Source organism: Panthera uncia, chromosome F1 (assembly GCF_023721935.1).
Source record: "Panthera uncia isolate 11264 chromosome F1, Puncia_PCG_1.0, whole genome shotgun sequence".
Taxonomy (NCBI): Eukaryota; Metazoa; Chordata; class Mammalia; order Carnivora; family Felidae; genus Panthera; species Panthera uncia.
This window is the reverse complement of record NC_064813.1, coordinates 17361554-17379324: the sequence shown is the minus strand read 5'-3', so window position 1 is coordinate 17379324 and position 17771 is coordinate 17361554. Positions and strand designations below refer to the sequence as shown.

Sequence of the window (17771 nt, the reverse complement as noted above, 5' to 3'; positions counted from 1 at the left end):
CAAGCCTTGTTTTGAAGAGTCAGCCACGATCATATGTAATGCCCATTCTTTTTATTTCTACTGACCTTTGTATAATCTGGAAAGAATTTTCTACACCGCCCTTTTTTAAGATACTGGTCAATTTTATTGTAGTATTTATTACATCCCTTCTCCTTTATTTCACAGTGCTATGGGAGTTAACAGCAAGCATGCTTCTTTCCCCCCCTTCTTGTTTGCTGTGTGGTCTGTCAGTTTTGCTTTAGGATTACACTTTTTACTTTTAATTAGTCTTGTTTAAAGACAGAATATTTCTTTTTTTTTTTTTTTTATGTTTTTAATGTTTATTTTTGAGAGAGAGAGAGCCGTGCATGCATTAGTGGGGGAGGGCCAGAGGGAGAGGGAGACACAGAATCTGAAGCTGGCTAAGGTGTCAGCACAGAGCCCGATGCAGGGCTCAAATTCACGAACCGCAAGATCATGACCTGAGCCGAAGTCAGGTGCTTAAGTGACTGACTGCTTAAGTGACTGAGCCACCCAGGCGCCCCAAGACAGAATATTTCTAATGTTGTTTCTTTTAATCTGAGAGACAATGCTTTGTCCTTTGTCTGTTTGTCTTCCTTGCTGTATTTTCCCTGTGTCTAAAAGCACTTTTACTCAGTCACTTTTGGGGTTGCTGACCGATTCTTCTGTCCTTTGTTCCTTAGTTTTGTCTTGCAAAAGTAGTGACTCTAGCATTTTTACTAAAATGCAGAAGTCTCAAGTATATTTAATTTTCAAAGGAATCTTAAGATGTTTCATTTGAACTCTAGTGAAAATACTTTTTTTTAGGAGAATTTTTAAATTGCAGCTTAGGTCCTCTCAAGAATAGAAATGGTAATGATTATCTTATTCTAATGAAGAATGCAGAATTGTTTATTTTATATTTGTTTTTAGTTTATTATTTTAATTCACTTGCAGACATGTTAACTAAGAAAACCTCAGTAGTTTAGAGTTACTTACGTAAGGATGTTCTGTTATTATCAAATTACTGGGATTTTTCCTCCCAGGTCTAAATCTTATGACTTGCATTGCCTAATTCAGTATTAATTTTCATGATATTTAAAAAATATGAATTTGTGAGAAATAACTATTAGGAATAACACAGATCATTTTGCCTTTGTTTAGGCTTTGGAATTTAATTTCCTCAGCGGTCATTTTTTAAATATAAATGAGGAGAACTTGATCGATCGAATATTTAACTTGCTGTAATGAAAGAACTTTAGTATCCACTTATTTGAAGAAGCAATTGTAAATTCTGAAACTGTGTATTTGAGTGTACTGTATCCATATAGGATTGCACATCCAAGTATATTACATGTGAATGATTATACAGTCTTTGAAATAAATGTGGTTTGCTGCATTTCCATAGGTAGCAGCCAACTTTATACTTTTGAATATAGAGAATCAAGGAGCTTAGTAGGCTGTCATTTCAGTTCATTTTCTGACTCTACTTCTTTGAAAAGTACCCCATAATTTATTTGGTCCTGTGTGCAGATGTAATAAAATTTGCTGATTTTTCTTGGAAATAGCCATTATCTAGATTAATAAAGCCCATTTGGTAATCAAGTCTATGTCAGATCTATTTTCAACCTTTCTTTCTGAAATATACTATTTATTCACAATTTTTGGCAGGCATTAATATGGACTAACATAAGTTTTGTTTCCTCCCTTCCTCCCTCCCTCCCTCCCTTCCTTCCTTCCTTCCTTCCTTTCCTTCCTTCCTTTGACATCTCTAAATCCTTAAAGGAGTGGTTATACCTAAAAGGCAGTAGTGATATGGTTAGAATAATTCATTAACTAAATAATTATCTTTAACTAATTTAGAGTTCATTTTGAGAAAGATGTTTGCAATTTTAAGAGTGTATGGGGGTCAATGTGAATTTCCTTGGCAAGCGTTTTGCTGGAGTATATCATCTTGGAATGGTATCTCTTAGGATTTTTACTATATATTATTGTAGTTCATTACTCAAAGAAACAATTAGAAATGAATACATGTGGGGTGCCTGGGTGACTCAGTCGGTTAAGTGCTCAACTCTTGATTTTGGCTCAGGTCATGATCTCACAGTTCTTGAGGTCAAGCCTCATATTGGACTCTGGGCTGACAGCATGGAGCCTGCTTGGGATTCTCTCTCTCCCCTTCACTCTGCCCCACCCCTGCTCATGCATGCTCACCCACTCTGTCTCTCTGTCAAAAATAAACATTAAAAAAAAAAAAAGAAATGAATGCACATATACTTTAGAGAATTTATAAAAAACAAAAAATAGGAAAAAATGTCTATTGCAACTTTTTCCAGAAATAACCAATAGTAACATTTTAATGTAATTAATCTTCATGTTGTTTTCCTTTAATGGGTACTGTTGTTTTTAATAAAATTGAGTATTTTATATATTACCATGTACTCTTTATTTTTTCTTCATGTCTTCTTTACCTTTTGCCTTTATCATTAACATTTCCCAGGTCTAAATGTATTTTGAAAAGAGTATTTCCAGTGACTGCATATTATTCTATTCTAAGGTTTTACCATAACTGGCATACCATTGTTTTGTTGGGGATATTAATGTTTACTTTTTACTACTATGTAACTTTACTACTTGGAGTACTTCTTGCATTTTTTTTTTTTGCAGTAAATCTTTAAATTCTTAATTCATTCTTTAGAAGAGAACCTTCAGGATTTGTCCATTTAAAGAAAATGAGTACCTTTAAAATTAGTTTGCCTCCCACAAAAGTTTCCTTACATTGCTCTTTCACCAAGAAACGGTGTGCATGGAAACATGGGATGTAATGCCAGTATCTTTGCCATCTTGAAAATATTTTGTTACGTAAATACGTAATCATTTTTAATTAATTGTTTCCATAAACAATTTTCTGAAACATTCTTTTGATTGTTACATATTATATACTTACATACTGAAAATTGTCTTTTTAATAGAAATTCTTGATTGAAAGGGAAATACCGTGCAATTGAGATCTTGTTTTATAATCAGTCCTTTGGCATTTTGGTGTTTGTAATTCAGGACTATTCCACTATCTCCCACACCCTACATCCTCTGTGAAAGTACTGCTGTAAAGCTAAGATAAATTTGGGACAATACTATTTATTCTTGATTTCTGTTACATATTTTTTATCACCACTACTTTATTCAGAGAGTGTAGTTAGGTAAGGAGATTATGTGTGTTCTGTATCCGTGGATCCTTCTGTTGACATGACCCTTATTTAAAACTAGTGGAATAAAATATAAATTGACTCAAGAATGTAAATGACTGTTTCTGTTCTTAAATGATGATAACTATTTAAAGGGACACCATATTTTTTTTGGAAGCAGATACTAAGTCCATTGTAACTCCTGCTGAGATAGTAGGGTGCCCTTATCATTGTTTTATCAGTTCTGAATCACATCATACATACTTACCTAGTCTTGGGTCACCCATGCTAAATGGATATCTAATGGGAAAAGGCAGTACTTGGAAAGGACACTTAACACTTTCTCAGCTCTTCAAAAGTTATTAAAAAATGTATGCTCTATCCTCAGGAAAAGCATTGATTATTAAGGATGGATATTTTCTTTTGTGGCCAGAAACAACAGGAATCATAATGGAAGTTTCTGTAACTCTCAAATGAATGATGTCAGGACAAGGATTTTCCTAATTTCCCTCCCTTGAAACAAAGTCCAGCAAAACTTGGCTTGGGAATCTGTCAACTCTGTTATCACCCATACTATACAAAGTTATAGCCTAGTAGGTGAGAGCAGCTTTTTCAGTCATAAAATAAAATACATTTTTTATATTCTTATTTCTAACGAATAAGACTTTAATATAGTGAAACACTTTTTTGAAGTGTTTTTAACTAAAACCTTATATTCTTAAGGAATCTTCTTTTCTTTACCTAAATCTTTCATGATTCCTATTCATTAAAAATATTTGCTGAATAGGAGCACGTGGGTGGCTCAGTTGGTTCAGCATCTGACGTCGGCTTAGGTTACGATCTCATGGTTCGTAAGTTCGAGCCCCGCGTTGGGCTCTGTGCTAACAGTCAGCTTGGAGTCCAGAGCCTGCTTCAGATTCTGTGTCCCCCTCTCTCTCTGCCCCTTCCCCACTTGTGCTCTCTTTCTCTCTCAAAAATAAATAAACGTTAAAAAAAATAATAGCATTAAAAAAATATTTGCTGAATAATATAATACCTGTAGTATTAATTATATTCATGTCTCTTATTCCCTGCTAGCCTGTGAACTTGAAAAAAGGCATCCTACTGTATTGAACAACAGCATAGACTATGCAACCAGGCCACCTAGGTTCAATCACATTTTCCACATAGTAGCTCTGTGACCTTACTCAAGTTCCTCAACTGTCCCTTGCTTCAATTTCCTCATCGTATTTAGAAAAATATTCTTTTAAGTAGGCTTCACACCCACTGTGGGCTTGAACTCTGATCCCGAGATTAAGAGTTGCACACTCTAAAGACTGAGCCAGCCAGGCACCCCCCTCCTCATCTATAAAGTACTGATGATAATAATAACCTATCTCTTAGGATTATTATAAAGTTAAAGTAAGTTAATGTACATAAAGAGTTTAGAATAGCTTTTGGCAGAGAGTAAGAGCTATATAAATGTTTGTTATTAGTGTCATTCATTTTTAATTATCCTTAGCACTAAGCAAATTGTTTGCACGTAATGTGTAATTAGTATATGATTTTTGTAATGAATGATACATTCTCTCAGGCTTGTCCTTTATCTTGCTTGTTGCATAATTAATTAAATACTAATTTTGGAACCAAAGAAATGTTGGAGTAGAGGTGGGAGATAACTTCTGACATCTATTAGACTCCCTTGAAACTCAGTGGTAATATCAAGATTACATCAGTTTAAGAAAACTAGTTTTCCTGACATCAGCATTCATGGGTACCTTTATAATTATTTCATAATTACCAGTCTGCCCCTTGGGATAACTTTCAGGCTTTTGCTTATTTTCAAAGCAATGAAAATTTTAAAGTACATGAGACTATACAAAAGTTGGTATTTATTATTAGCTTAATATTTTGTTAGATTTATAGCCTGTTCTTCCTTCCCTTTCAACATTGCTACTATTTTACAATTTTGTCTTCTTCCAAAAAGATTTAACATATTTACTTTTCCAATTCATATGTTTTTATCTAAGAGATAGGCATCCCTCCCTGACTTAGTAAACACTGTGTATAAAGCAGCAGATTGCACAAAACTAAAGCACATGTAAAAAGCCATTCTGCTTTCTAATGAAAGTGCAGAATGCATCTATAATAAAATTTATTTATGCCAGTGATGCTCAAACCTGACTGATTATCAGAATCACCTTGGGGATCTTAAAAATACACACACACACACACACACACACACACAAAACAAAACATATGTATTCTTAGACCCATGAAGCCCTATTTAGGAGAAGGAAGGAAGCATGGTAGAGATTTGTATTAAAAACTTCCCCAGGCCTTCTTAGAAAATTATATGAATATTCAGGTTTGGGAACAGATGATTTATGTTACCACTGGAAAGAGATTTGTTAGACATAGTAACCAAGAGACAGAAATAGCATCTGCTAACAAGGTAATAATTATAATTATTAATATCTAATATCTGTTAGATTTTGCTACTCCATTATCCCCTTGGGAAGAGACAAATAAAAGATAATAGTCTTTTTTCTTTTCTTTAATTAAAAAAACACCAGTCTTTAATACATATTAACTTCCCACACTTCTAAGCTATTTCTGATCCTGAATTCTTCAACGAACATGGAGAAGACAACACAAGAGCTTCTTTTTCTTTCTTCTCTTCTTTCTTCATTTCTGTTTCTCTTTTTCCTTTTATCTTTCCTTTCCTTTCTTCTTTTCTCTAGCTGGATGATTTGTAACACTTTAGAAAATTTTCCTGACTGGAAGAGGGCCAATGTGAATGAACTCTTGTCTTGGGCATGGAAGGAAAGAAGATTCTGAGCGTGGACCCTGACTTCCAGGAAGACTGTGGCTCACATCTCCTAAGTGCTCCACTCTTCCCTTAGTGTCCAGACTAGAGTGGGGTGGGAAAGTAGAAAAGAGAGGAATCAAGAAGGTGGTGGAAAACTGAAGCAAAGCTGTAATTTATTTATTTATTCTCTAAGTAAATTTCATTAAGTGTAAATATTCCTTAACCTTAATGTCCACTACTGTATGGACAGTTTCTTTGAAAACATTTGTTGCATTAGATATTTTACAGTGAATATTGTAATGCAATCAACAAAATATTATTTAGCAGGTCTGCTAATCAACATTTTAAATATATCATTATTGTTAATTTTTATGTACTGTAATGGAATTTGACCTACATCAGAATGGTTTTTACAATTTTTCTCATTAAACAATTTTTTTGAAATAGTGTTTGTCCTTCTAAAGTATGCCAATTTTGAAGCATAGAATTGACAGAAATCTTTAAGCTACTTGGTTTTTGGGTTTTTTTTTTTTTTGTTTTACCTTGTATAAGAGAAAAAAATTATTAATTTGAGAGTGCATTCTGAATTATGCCATTAACCTATAAATAATTTAAAAAATGAAAGGGGTGCCTGGGTGGCTCAGTTGGTTGAGCATATAACTTTGGCTCAGGTCGTGATCTCACAGTTTGTAAGTTCGAGCCCTCCATCTGGCTCGGTGCTGTCAGCACAGAGCCTGCTTCGGATCCTCTGCCCGCCCCCCCCCCCCAACCCCTCCCCTACTCATGCTCTCTCAAAAATAAACATGAAACAATATGTATATGAATAATTTTTTCAGTAATACCCCACCACAGTTTAAATTGTCTAAAATATTTTGAGATGGGAAGAGATTAACTTTGGTTTCTAAGTGTTTATCTTTGGATAGTTCCTACCAAATTTCTATATTAGAAGTAGTAGAAGGCCAGAGAGTGAATATTGAATATCATTTCCTTGACTTAAAAGTTTTTAATGAACACTACTTAAGTTGGTTTTATATGCTAAAATGTATGTATGAAATACCATGGTTATTTATTTTCTAGTTGAATAAAAATTTACTTAGTTATTACTCAAAGCAGAATGAACCAAGGACAGGAATCGTTTAAGAGAAAAGTGTTTCCTGCTAATTCAAACTTGGATACTATCTGAGGAAGAGAAATATATGCTTGTATTTTACTTCTCTAGTCTCACATTAATTCCTGTTGTTCTCATGACAGCTCTCTGTTGATGTGATCACTCCAGGGTTTTGTGCGTTTCAGATCTCCCTTATTTCCACTATTTCTTAAATCCCATTTTATGTATTTTTTTCAAATAAACTATCAGAAGTTGGCGTTGGTATTTCCGGGATGGGATAAAGTTATTACTGCTGAACATAGAAATAATTTGATTATATAGATTAAAGAAAAGTCAATCTATTATAATTACTGTAAAGAAGCTATTTCATTTTGGGGCTATTTTTATTAGTCTTGTTTTACTCTAGATAAGATTAACTTGGATAAAAGATTCTTTATTTGAACTGTGATAGCTAACCAAAAGGTAAAGATAAAGGCAGATAATAAATCTGAAACATTTGGTTTAAATGACCAGACTTTTTACACACTGTTGAGAATTAAATAGACAGTTTATCATGCTTATGTTTGTCTTCAGGTCTTTTTTGTTTTTAACTTTTAAAAAATGTTTTTATTTATTTTAATGAGTGAGAGTGCTCATGTGCGTGCGTGTCTGGGCACACAAGTGGGGAAGGGGCAGAGAGAGAGGCACAGAATCTGAAGCAGGCTCCAGGCTTTGAGCTGTTAAGACAGAGCCCAATGTGGCGCTCAGACTTGTGAACCATGACATCATGGCCTGAAGTCAGACGCTTACCCGACTAAACCACCCGGGTGGCCCCCATCTTTTTTTTTTCTTTTTAATGTTTAATTTTTGAGAGAGAGAGATGGAGTGTGAATGGGGGAGGGGTAGAGAGAGAGAGAGAGAGAGAGAATGAATGAATGAATGAATGAATCTGAAGCAGGCTCCAGGCTCTGAGCTGTTAGCACAGAGCCCAAGCAGGGCTCAAACTCACAAACCATGAGATCATGTCCTGAGTCAAAGTTGGACTCTTAACTGACTGAGCCACCCAGGCGTCCCTGTCTTCAAGGTCTTCAACTTTGATAGAAGTAGGAAGCTTTCGGGATAGATTATATAGAAAGTAAATCTGACTTCAAGATTTAGTTCCTTTTGTTAATTTACTTTTTTAAATCCTAAGTATCTAGAGCTGTGGCTTTGTGATATACCAAGTGTATCTTTGTGAGTTGCTCTGTAGAGATTTGGAAAGCAAGATAGTAGTAGTTGCCTTTGTTTATAGTGTTTTTTTATTTCTCACAACATTCCAAACTTTGGTTTATTTTAGGAGGCCCAAGAGTTTATCTTTTTATTTTTTATTACAAAAATTTTTTTAATGTTTTTACTTATTTTTGAAGGAGAGAGAGAGACAGAGCATGAGTGGGGGAGGAGCAGAGAGAGAGGGAGACACAGAATTCGAAGCAGGCTCCAGGCTGTAAGCTGTCAGCACAGAGCCTGATGCGGGGCTCGAACCCACAGACTGTGAAGCCAAAGCCAGACACTCAACCAACTGAGCCACCCAGGCGCCCCTTTATTTTTTATTTTAAATGTTTGTTTATTTTTGAGAGAGCACAGAGTGGAGGAGGGCAGAGAAAGGGAGACAGAGGATCCAAAGCAGGCTCCGCGCTGACTGCAGAGAGCCCAGTGTGAGGCTCAAACTCAGGAACACAAGATCGTGACTTGAGCTGAAGTCGGTTGCTTAACCAACTGAGCCACCCAGGTGCCCCTATCTTTTTATTTTAAAAAAATTGCTAAGAATTATTATATATCTTAGGGATTCTCATATAATATTATCACCTGATAAGTAAAAAGTGAAATATTTTATTTCATGCCAGATTATCTAGATACCTTTGAAATATATAGCAGCCAAGGATAATTTAAGTTTCACAAGTCATACTCCTGTGCATTTTCCTACTGTTTTTTTTCTAAACAACAAATCTGTAATTCATGTGATAATCCTTGATGTTTGCTAATAGAAAACTATAATGGTTTGGATAAATCCAAAATGTCATTTAATAAGAATGGATAATGTGAGCATTTATATTTAAAAGCAGTTTTATTCTGTATTCTGAAAAGAGTAAAAGGCTAATTATGCTTCTCCCAATTAATAAGTTAGCTCTGCAGCTTCAAAATTCAGTAGAAGTCCTTGTTTTATGAGGAATATTTCCATTTTCTCAAAGTTTTCGGTTTTGTAAAGGTTTAAGACTTTTTAATTCTAAGTTTTTTAAATTTCTCAGGATTTTTAAGATCTGAGAACTGTGTTTTCCTTTATTAGTGGAAAGGATGAGTTATTGTCAGCAAAACAAATTGTAGGATCCCTTCTAGGGATCTCACTGGTCATTATTGTTAAGGGAAAGCCTGGTTACCCTGTAGATTTTTACACTCTCCATCAGAGTCCTCACCATGTTTAAAAATAAGGTTCAGTCTTTCTATAGTGAAGATGCAGAATGAAGAAAACTACATAATTTTGACCAGAGTTGAGATTGTTTTCTATGCATTAGGGGCATGCTTTTACTTATTTTTCCTTTTTATTTTCTGCTTTCCAAATCATCATTTTAGGGATATGAAGAAAAAAATCACTTCTCAAGGGTTATTTTGGTTTTTGGTTTTTGGTTTTTTGTTAAGTCTTTAACTCTAGTATTAACTTTACGCTCCCTCCCCCATTTGTTATAACTAATGGGGTGAAAGAGTTTTGTTTTTTGGTACTAGTAATAGTAAATAGTATTTTTTCTATTGGATGAGATTTATCAAAAAACATAAGTTATTTTTAAGCTTGTGTATGTCTTGTGGGTTTTTTTAGGTGTAAAGATTTGCATCCAGCTGAGTTATTGAGAGTGAAACTATTCGCTGTGAATAGGTGTGAATAAACCCTTAGGAAGAAATTCTCTCACCCAGTTTAGGTGCCATGCATGGTTCTACTATGTGATAGATAAGTGGCAATTACTTTTTAGAATAAGCATGAGGTTTTGGTTCTTTGCGTGAACATTTGCATTTGAATTATTCAATTTTCTCTTACGCTTGCTAAAATATACAAGTCTATATATCAGAAGACTCAAAACCAATCAGAATAACCACAGCTTTCCCTCTGTGCCTGTTGTGATGCCTGACCGAGGATAAACTTATCTTCTGCATTTAGGGCCTCTAGATCCAGTTAGGTCTTACTCAGGAGGCCCGTAATGACTTTCTTTCATCCCTTCATCGTCTCCACTGTGGAGTGTTACATTTTTCTTCATTAATAGAGAACTTTTAGAAAATAGAGAATTGGGAAAATTGACCTGTAATTGTAGCATGTAAACAGAACAGCAGTTAATGTTTTGATGTTTGTCCTTCCAGTCTTCGGCCTACATTTCTTAAATAGTTTTACATTATAAACATATCTTGTATTTAGCTTTTTACACTAGTTACATCTAAGCATTTTCTCTCTTTACATCATAATGTTAGTGGAAGGCATTTACATTTATTATGAATTACTGTTTGTCTTTTATTAAACATTTAGGCTGCCTCTTAAGTTTTTCATAGTTATAAGTTCATAATGTTTTGGGGCGTATTGTTTTTCCCCTTTTCTCTTGCAGTATTTGTAATACAAAATCCTGTAAGTGAGGGAAAAACTAGATGAAAGGGTTCAGAATATTTTTTAGCTTTTGATATCTACTGTTATTTTGATTTCCAGAAAAACAGAGCAGTTTTTACACTGTAGTTCCTCTTAACCGTGACAGGCACTGATGGTCTGGGATGGGGCGATGAAGGTAAGAGCTGACGAGGTGAGAAGAGGGACATGAGGTATATCTGATTTTTAGTTATAAACCTTGGTTCTGTTGCTAGCTGTGACACCTTAGAAAAATTCCTTATCCTTTTTGAGTTTACTTCCTCATTTTTGTAGTGAGTTAATACGAATATTTAAATACTGTAAAGTGTTGTTAGGAAGCAGATGACATTATGCATATGAAACACTCATACATGGTAACTTTTCAGTAAATGGTAGTACTGCTAGTGATAATATGTAAAAGTTAGAAAATTAACATTTGAGCATCTCCCCTGCCCTCCTATCTTAGTATTTTGCGTAAGTTATGCAAATCTATTCCAGGTATATTTCCAGGTAGAAGGAACAGCAGGTACAAAAGCTTAAGAGTCTGAAAGAGCCCTGTGTGTTTGGAGCTGCTAGGATGTAACAGGACTAGTGGGAGATGAAACACGAAATGGTAGATGAAGAACGATTTTTTTTTAAGGGTCGTTCTAGACTGTGTTAAGAACCTTGAACTTTTTCTGTGCAACTATATAAAGGACTTTAAGAAAAGTGATTGACTTCAACTTTTGATTAGTGGTTTTAGTTTAATTAACAGAAAAACAGATGTGGTAGGCAAGAGTACAAAGGCACTGGTGATGGAGCTTCACCTCGGTCCAAGAATTTGGGAGATATATTTGAAGTTAAATTTGCAGGATCTACTATTTCTTTAAAGGGATGAAGACTTATAGCAGTTAATTAACTTTTTGCATGTAGGTAAGTCACCTAACTTATCTGAATTTCATTTCCCTCTTTTTTAATTATTTTTATTTTAATGTTTATTCATTTTTGAGAGAGAGAGACACAGAGTGTAAGTGGGGAGGGGCAGAGAGAGAGGGAGACACAGAATCTGGAAGCAGGCTCCAGGCTCTGAGCTGTCAGCACGGAGCCCGATGTGGGCTTGAACTCCCGAACCGTGAGATCATGACCTGAGCTGAAGTCGGATGCTCAACCGACTGAGCCACCCAGGTGCCTCAGTTTCCCTCTTTAATTTGAAGGGGTTGTAGACCAGATTCTGTTGCCCAGTGGCCATATGTAAACCCAACTTACATGCTTATCGTTAGACCATATAGTTTACATGTAGGTCCACTCATGAGAACATTGAGAAACTCCTTGGTTTGCATTATTTCTCTCTTGATTCAGCTTCTAAATTCACAGATGGTATAACTGCCTCTACTTCTGGGGTGTGCACTAGCCCCCAGCAGAGAATCCCTCTGCCAGTTAGACATAACTTACCTTAGACGAGAAACTTTCCTGATGTTGAAAACATGCAGAAACAAGCTTTGTAGGGGGGATTTTTTTTAGACGTTATTTAGAAATCCTTATTGAACAAATTGTAACGCCTTTCGAGGACTGTACTTCTCAATATGACTATTTTACAAATAACAGTGGCAAGAAAAAAAACCAATTCATTTTTTTAATTCTCCCTAAAATTTGAACATTTTTTGTTCCCATATTCTTTACTAATTTACTCTTATTGTAATGTTTCTAATACTGTTAATTACTGCTTTGTGTTTTGCGTTGATTTTGGCAACTTCACATTGTTAGTAAGTGTTCAGATAGACTCTTAATTACCACAGGTTAATGGGAAGTTATTGTTTGGATTTATATTGCATCTTAATAACATCTGCTCCTCTCATGTTCCTCTAATGAAAAGCTTCGGTTCTAATAACTTAATATTTTGAAGGATTATTATGAGATAGGAAAAATAATAGACTGATGCTTTTTCCCTAACACTGCTGTGAAGTTTTGATTGTACAACTTAACCTACATGTAAAATGGAAGCATCGATGCAGTAGCATCCCCATTTTCTAACTGTGCAACTGTAGCCTTGCATTTTAGCTCTGTGAATGTTGAAATACTAAAAGAAATAGAATGGATGGTAATTCTAACACTTCAGACTAGTTCTTAGTTGATGCGATTGACTAGTTTTACTGGACTGAATTCTTTTTTTAAAGCTCCTTATTAAATATGTGTGTTAATTAGATTAGCGGTTGCTTAGTTGCTTCCTCTTAATGGTCCTTTGGGACTCTTTGCTTTGTCTCATACAAATCAAATTTGTCTAGTAAAAATTTGGAATTCATGTTAGCTACCCCACAAGGTTTTTTTAGGATGTTATTTGACCCACTAAAAGCATATGAAAAAGTTTGCCTGTCCATGTGATTATTTTTCTAGAGAGCTTATTGCTTTTATTAGATTTCTAAAGGGGATCAAAATATTAATGATTAAAAATGAGTGCTATGAAATGTAGTCTGGCAAGTTGGCTTGATAAGGCTATGCATTAAATTGTACTAGCAATACCAATTACTAAAAATTATGTTAGTTTTCTGCTCTTGATTTGAAGTTTAGTTTTTATATAGCTTCGCAAACTTAAAATGAAACAAAGAAGTCACAGAGTAAGTGTATTAGAAGCTCTTTATTTTAATCCTTTCATTTTTTCTTTTATTACTTCCACTCTAGATTCATGTTACCTAAGAGAGTGAGAAACTTAACCAAATCACTCTGCCTCGGTTTGCTTTGTTACCTTTTTTTTTTTTTTTTTTAATTTTTTTTGATTTAACTTTATTTTTTATTTTTTAAAATTTATATCCCAATAAGTTAGTATATAGTGAAGCAATGATTTCAGTAGATTCCTTAATGCCCCTTACCCATTTAGCCCATATCCCCTCCCACAACCCCTCCAGCAACCCTCAGTTTGTTCTCCGTATTTAAGAGTCTTTTCTGTTTTGTCCCCCTCCCTGTTTTTATATTATTTTTGCTTCCCTTCCCTTATGTTCATCTGTTTTGTCTCTTTAAGAGTCCTCATATGAGTGAAGTCATGTGATTTTTGTCTTTCTCTGACTAATTTCACTTAGCATAACACCCTCCATTTCCATCCACGTAGTTGCAAATGGCAAGATTTCATTCTTTTTGATTGCTGAGTAGTACTCCATTGTGTATATATACCACATTTTCTTTATCCATTCATTCGTCGGTGGACATTTGGGCTTTTATAAAAAGGTCTCACAGACCACGAGATCCTGACATGAGCTGAAGTCAGAAGCAACTGAGCCTCTGACTTCTGCTCAGCTCATGATCTCGTGGTTTATGAGTTTGAGCCTGGTGTCGGGCTCTGTGCTGACAGCTTAGAGCCTGGAGCCTGCTTCAGATTCTGTGTGTTTGTGTGTGTGTGTGTCTCTCTCTCTGCCCCTCCCCTGCTCACTCTCTCTTTCTCTCAAAAAGAAAATAAACATTAAAAAATTTTTTTAAAAAAATACAGAGATTAAACGTAGTTGCCAGAGGTGAAGTGGGTGGGGGATGGGTGAAAGACATAAAGGGGATTAAGAGTATGCGTATTGTGAACACTGAGTAATATATAGAATTGATGAATCACTATATTGTATACCTGAATCTAATATAACACTGTTATGTTAATTACACTTCAGTTAAAAAAAATTTAAAAATTTAAAAAAGTCTCATGAATTCCTATTCTAACAAAATACACATTAAAAAGAAAAAAATAACTCCATAATAATTGCTAATAATCTGCATGTAATCTCACAAATAAAAAGGAAGAAGAGGTAAATAGGATTATAAAAACACCTTTATCCCATCTAAAAATATTAAATCTGTTTACGAAAAGAAGTTTCAACGGGGTTTATGTGTATCAGCTACCTTATTAAAGGTATGTTTTATGGGGTATGCCATGAGTTATTAGTATAACTTTGAATAGGTATAAAAAATGTTTAACTTTTAACATGAACTTTATGGGAGGAATTGTTTAGAGTAAAATATCCAAATTTGAAATAAAAGGAGTGCATCCATAATTGGTTTACTCTTTCTCACAGTTTGTTGATAGTCAGTATGTCTGGTGGTAGATCTGAAAGTATTTATAGAGAATCTAAAGAAAGAATATGAAATAAAATTTTCATGTGATATGGGTAAGAAGTAGTAAAAAAAAGGATGTAGAACTATTTAATTACAAATTTTCTTATAGTTTGCTTATAAATTTAATTATAATTTTTTATATTTCTATTTTTGTAAATGGAACATTTTATTGTAGTGTAAATAATTGTCTACTCTGCATTATCACCTGAGTGTTTGATGTATTAATCTTGAAAACAAGTTTCTTGGGAAACTTAGTAAGTCAATTGTTAAGAAAATATATTCAGTAACAGTACATTTTGCATGATCAGTTACACATGCTAATTTGCAATAAAGATTCTTTGTGGTATTTTCTGTTGTCCTATCTTCAAGTTCACGTATTCTTCCCTCAGATTTGTCAAGTCTGCTGATCATACCATTAAAGGAATTGTTCATTCTGTTACTATGTTTTTGGTTTCTACCATTTGTTTGATTCCTTCTCATAGTTTAAGTCTCTTTGCTGAAATTATCTGATCTTACACATTTTCTACCTTTTTCATTGGACTCTTTTCTTTAATGCACTGATGATAGTTACTTTCACATAGTGCCAACATCTGTGTCATACTGAATTTAGTTTAATGATTGCTTTGTCTCCTCAGATTGGTTTTCCCTGAATGCCTTGTCATATTTGGTTAAAAGCCATGCGTTGTGTGGGACAGTAGGTACTGAGGGAAATATTTTTTATGCTGTGGGTGAGCCTGCTTTTCATTCTCACAGACTTCATTGTGGGGGTTGTGTTAATGTAGTCATGATTGAGGTTGTTTTGAAGTTTTTTGTTGCTATGATTACCCTCAGAGCACCATATTCTCGTGATACTTTGTGTGTAGAATATTGGCTGCTTTGCCAGAGGATTTTTCTCAGTGTGTTCTCTGCTGAGGTTTTGGTCTGCTCTTTGCATTGTTTCCCAGAACAAATCTGTCTCTTGTAGTAATCCTTGCTATATTCCTTTCTAATTTTATTTCTTAGTGCTTGTTTATGTGGTGGGGTGGTTATGAGAGGAAGGACATTCTTTGAAGTTTGGATTAATCCTCAGTCCAAGTTTGGTCCTATGAACCTAGGTCTTGGAGTTGTGGACTTCACAGTTCTTTCTGCCCATCTTCTAAATGTCATGCTAGCATATGTTTCTGACCTTCCCCTGAGAGTAAAACACTTTGTTTTCTGTTCCTCTCCCTCAACTGCAGTTACTTTCTACCAGTGTCCTCAGACCACCCCTCCTCCCCATCCATTTCTCTACAGACTAAAGCTTTTGTTCTTTAGAGGACATAGTAGGTGTGTGTCTGACAAATCTGAGGGGAGAATACGTGAACTTGAAGATAGCACAACAGAAAATACCACAAAGAATCTTATTGAAAATTAGCGTGTGTAACTGATCATGCAAAATGTACTGTTACTGTATGTATTTTCTTAACAATGACTTTAGGAAATGGTTGTGTTTCCAAGATTTTAGAAAATTTTGGAAGAGCACACTGCACCCCTCTCCCAGTGTTTATGGCTGCAGGGGCCTCATACTTTTGTGCTAGCCACCTTGTAGCATTTTGTTAAACGCTAACTTAATCTTCCCACTGGCTTGTCCAGCTATTTCTGTTTCAGGTAAGCAAATACAGTAAAACCATGGTTTGTATGCATAATTCCTTCTGGAAACATGCTGGTAATCCAAAGCACTTGTATATCAAAGCGAATATCCCCATAAGAAATAATGGAAACTCAGATGATTTGTTCTGTAACCTAAAAATATTCATATAAACAGGATTAAATACTGTAATATAAGACAAAATAATAAAATACAAAATAGTAAGAATAAACAAATTAACCTGCACTTACCTTTGAAAACCTTTGTGGCTGGTATGAGGGAGACAAAAGAGAGGAGGGTTATTGTGTAGGACGACTTCCACTATCACTAACGGAATCACTGCTATCTACTGGCTCATTGGAATCTTTTTCTGCGTGGGGGCCACTGTATACGCTCGCATGGATGTTGACTACAGTACCGTATGAATCAATTCTTGTCATATGCTGTATTTAATGTAACTGGCAATAAGGCAGCAGGGAAAAGGGTCTACATCTGCAGGCAGCCTGACCTGGAATGAAGCAAGGCATTCCTAAACTGACTCTTGTACAGAAAAGCAAGGGACTGCCCATAAGTGCTTTGAAGTGACAAAAAGTACACTACTGCCAGTTGTGGGCACCTTCCAATGTTCTGAAAAATCACTGATTTCTGCCAAACACCACAGCCTGAGACCAAGCATCTGAGCATGGGAAATGATCACCCACAGTCCTGCAGACAGAGAGAGAGAGAGAGAGAGAGAGAGAGAGAGAGAGGGAGAGAGGGAGAGAAAGAGAGAACCATCAGCCCAGTTGTGATCATGTGACATTTGGTGTCAGGTCCTACTCATATTGCAAGACCTTTAATTTATCAAGTTAAAATTTATTAAAAATGTTCGTCTTACGGAACACTTGCAGAACAAGTTGCTCGCATCCCAGGTTTTACCGTACTCTGGTATTCTCTCTCCATGCAGGTGCCAGTTTCTTCTGGTTTTAGATTGTTTCGCCTGTGATTCAGTTCTTTAATAGGTTCAATAAATGTCATTAATTAGCAGTAGTTGAGCTTTTTTCTTGCAATCATAGGGGCATTGCTCTTTCCAGCTTTCTCCATCTCTAAGCTCAGCTCTCTAGTTTTTAGTACTTGCATTACTTCTACAGATATATGGGGTTTTAACATTCACTTTTAATTATCTTAGACTTCTTGCTATTTAAATTTGTGTATTGTCAGCATATTTCAGAACTGTGTTAATAGTAATAGGCCTTTTATTTCGTATAACATTTTAGGGATAATTACCTTTTGCAAAATATGGTTTATAATGTATGTTCATCTATAATCCCCCCTCCCCACCATACCACATGTAGTCATTTAGTTGAGTGACAGAAGTAATCTCAATTATAAAAGACAATTCAGTATCTGAATTGTTAGTAGCAATGAAACCATTTTTCTGAAATTTGTTT

General features: G+C 35.1%; 1 protein-coding gene across 11 annotated transcripts in view; it reads left to right on the top strand.

The window, feature by feature from the left end:
• Positions 1 to 17771, top strand: part of COP1 (COP1 E3 ubiquitin ligase) — a 277450-nt gene that overhangs the window by 230690 nt on the left and 28989 nt on the right. The window contains exon 19 of one of the 11 annotated variants that reach the window (XR_007458723.1): positions 10758 to 10833. The exons of the other annotated variants lie outside the window; for them this stretch is intronic. The gene's annotated coding sequence lies outside the window, so the exon portion shown is untranslated. The remainder of the gene's footprint in view (positions 1 to 10757; positions 10834 to 17771) is intronic. 11 annotated transcript variants of the gene reach the window in all.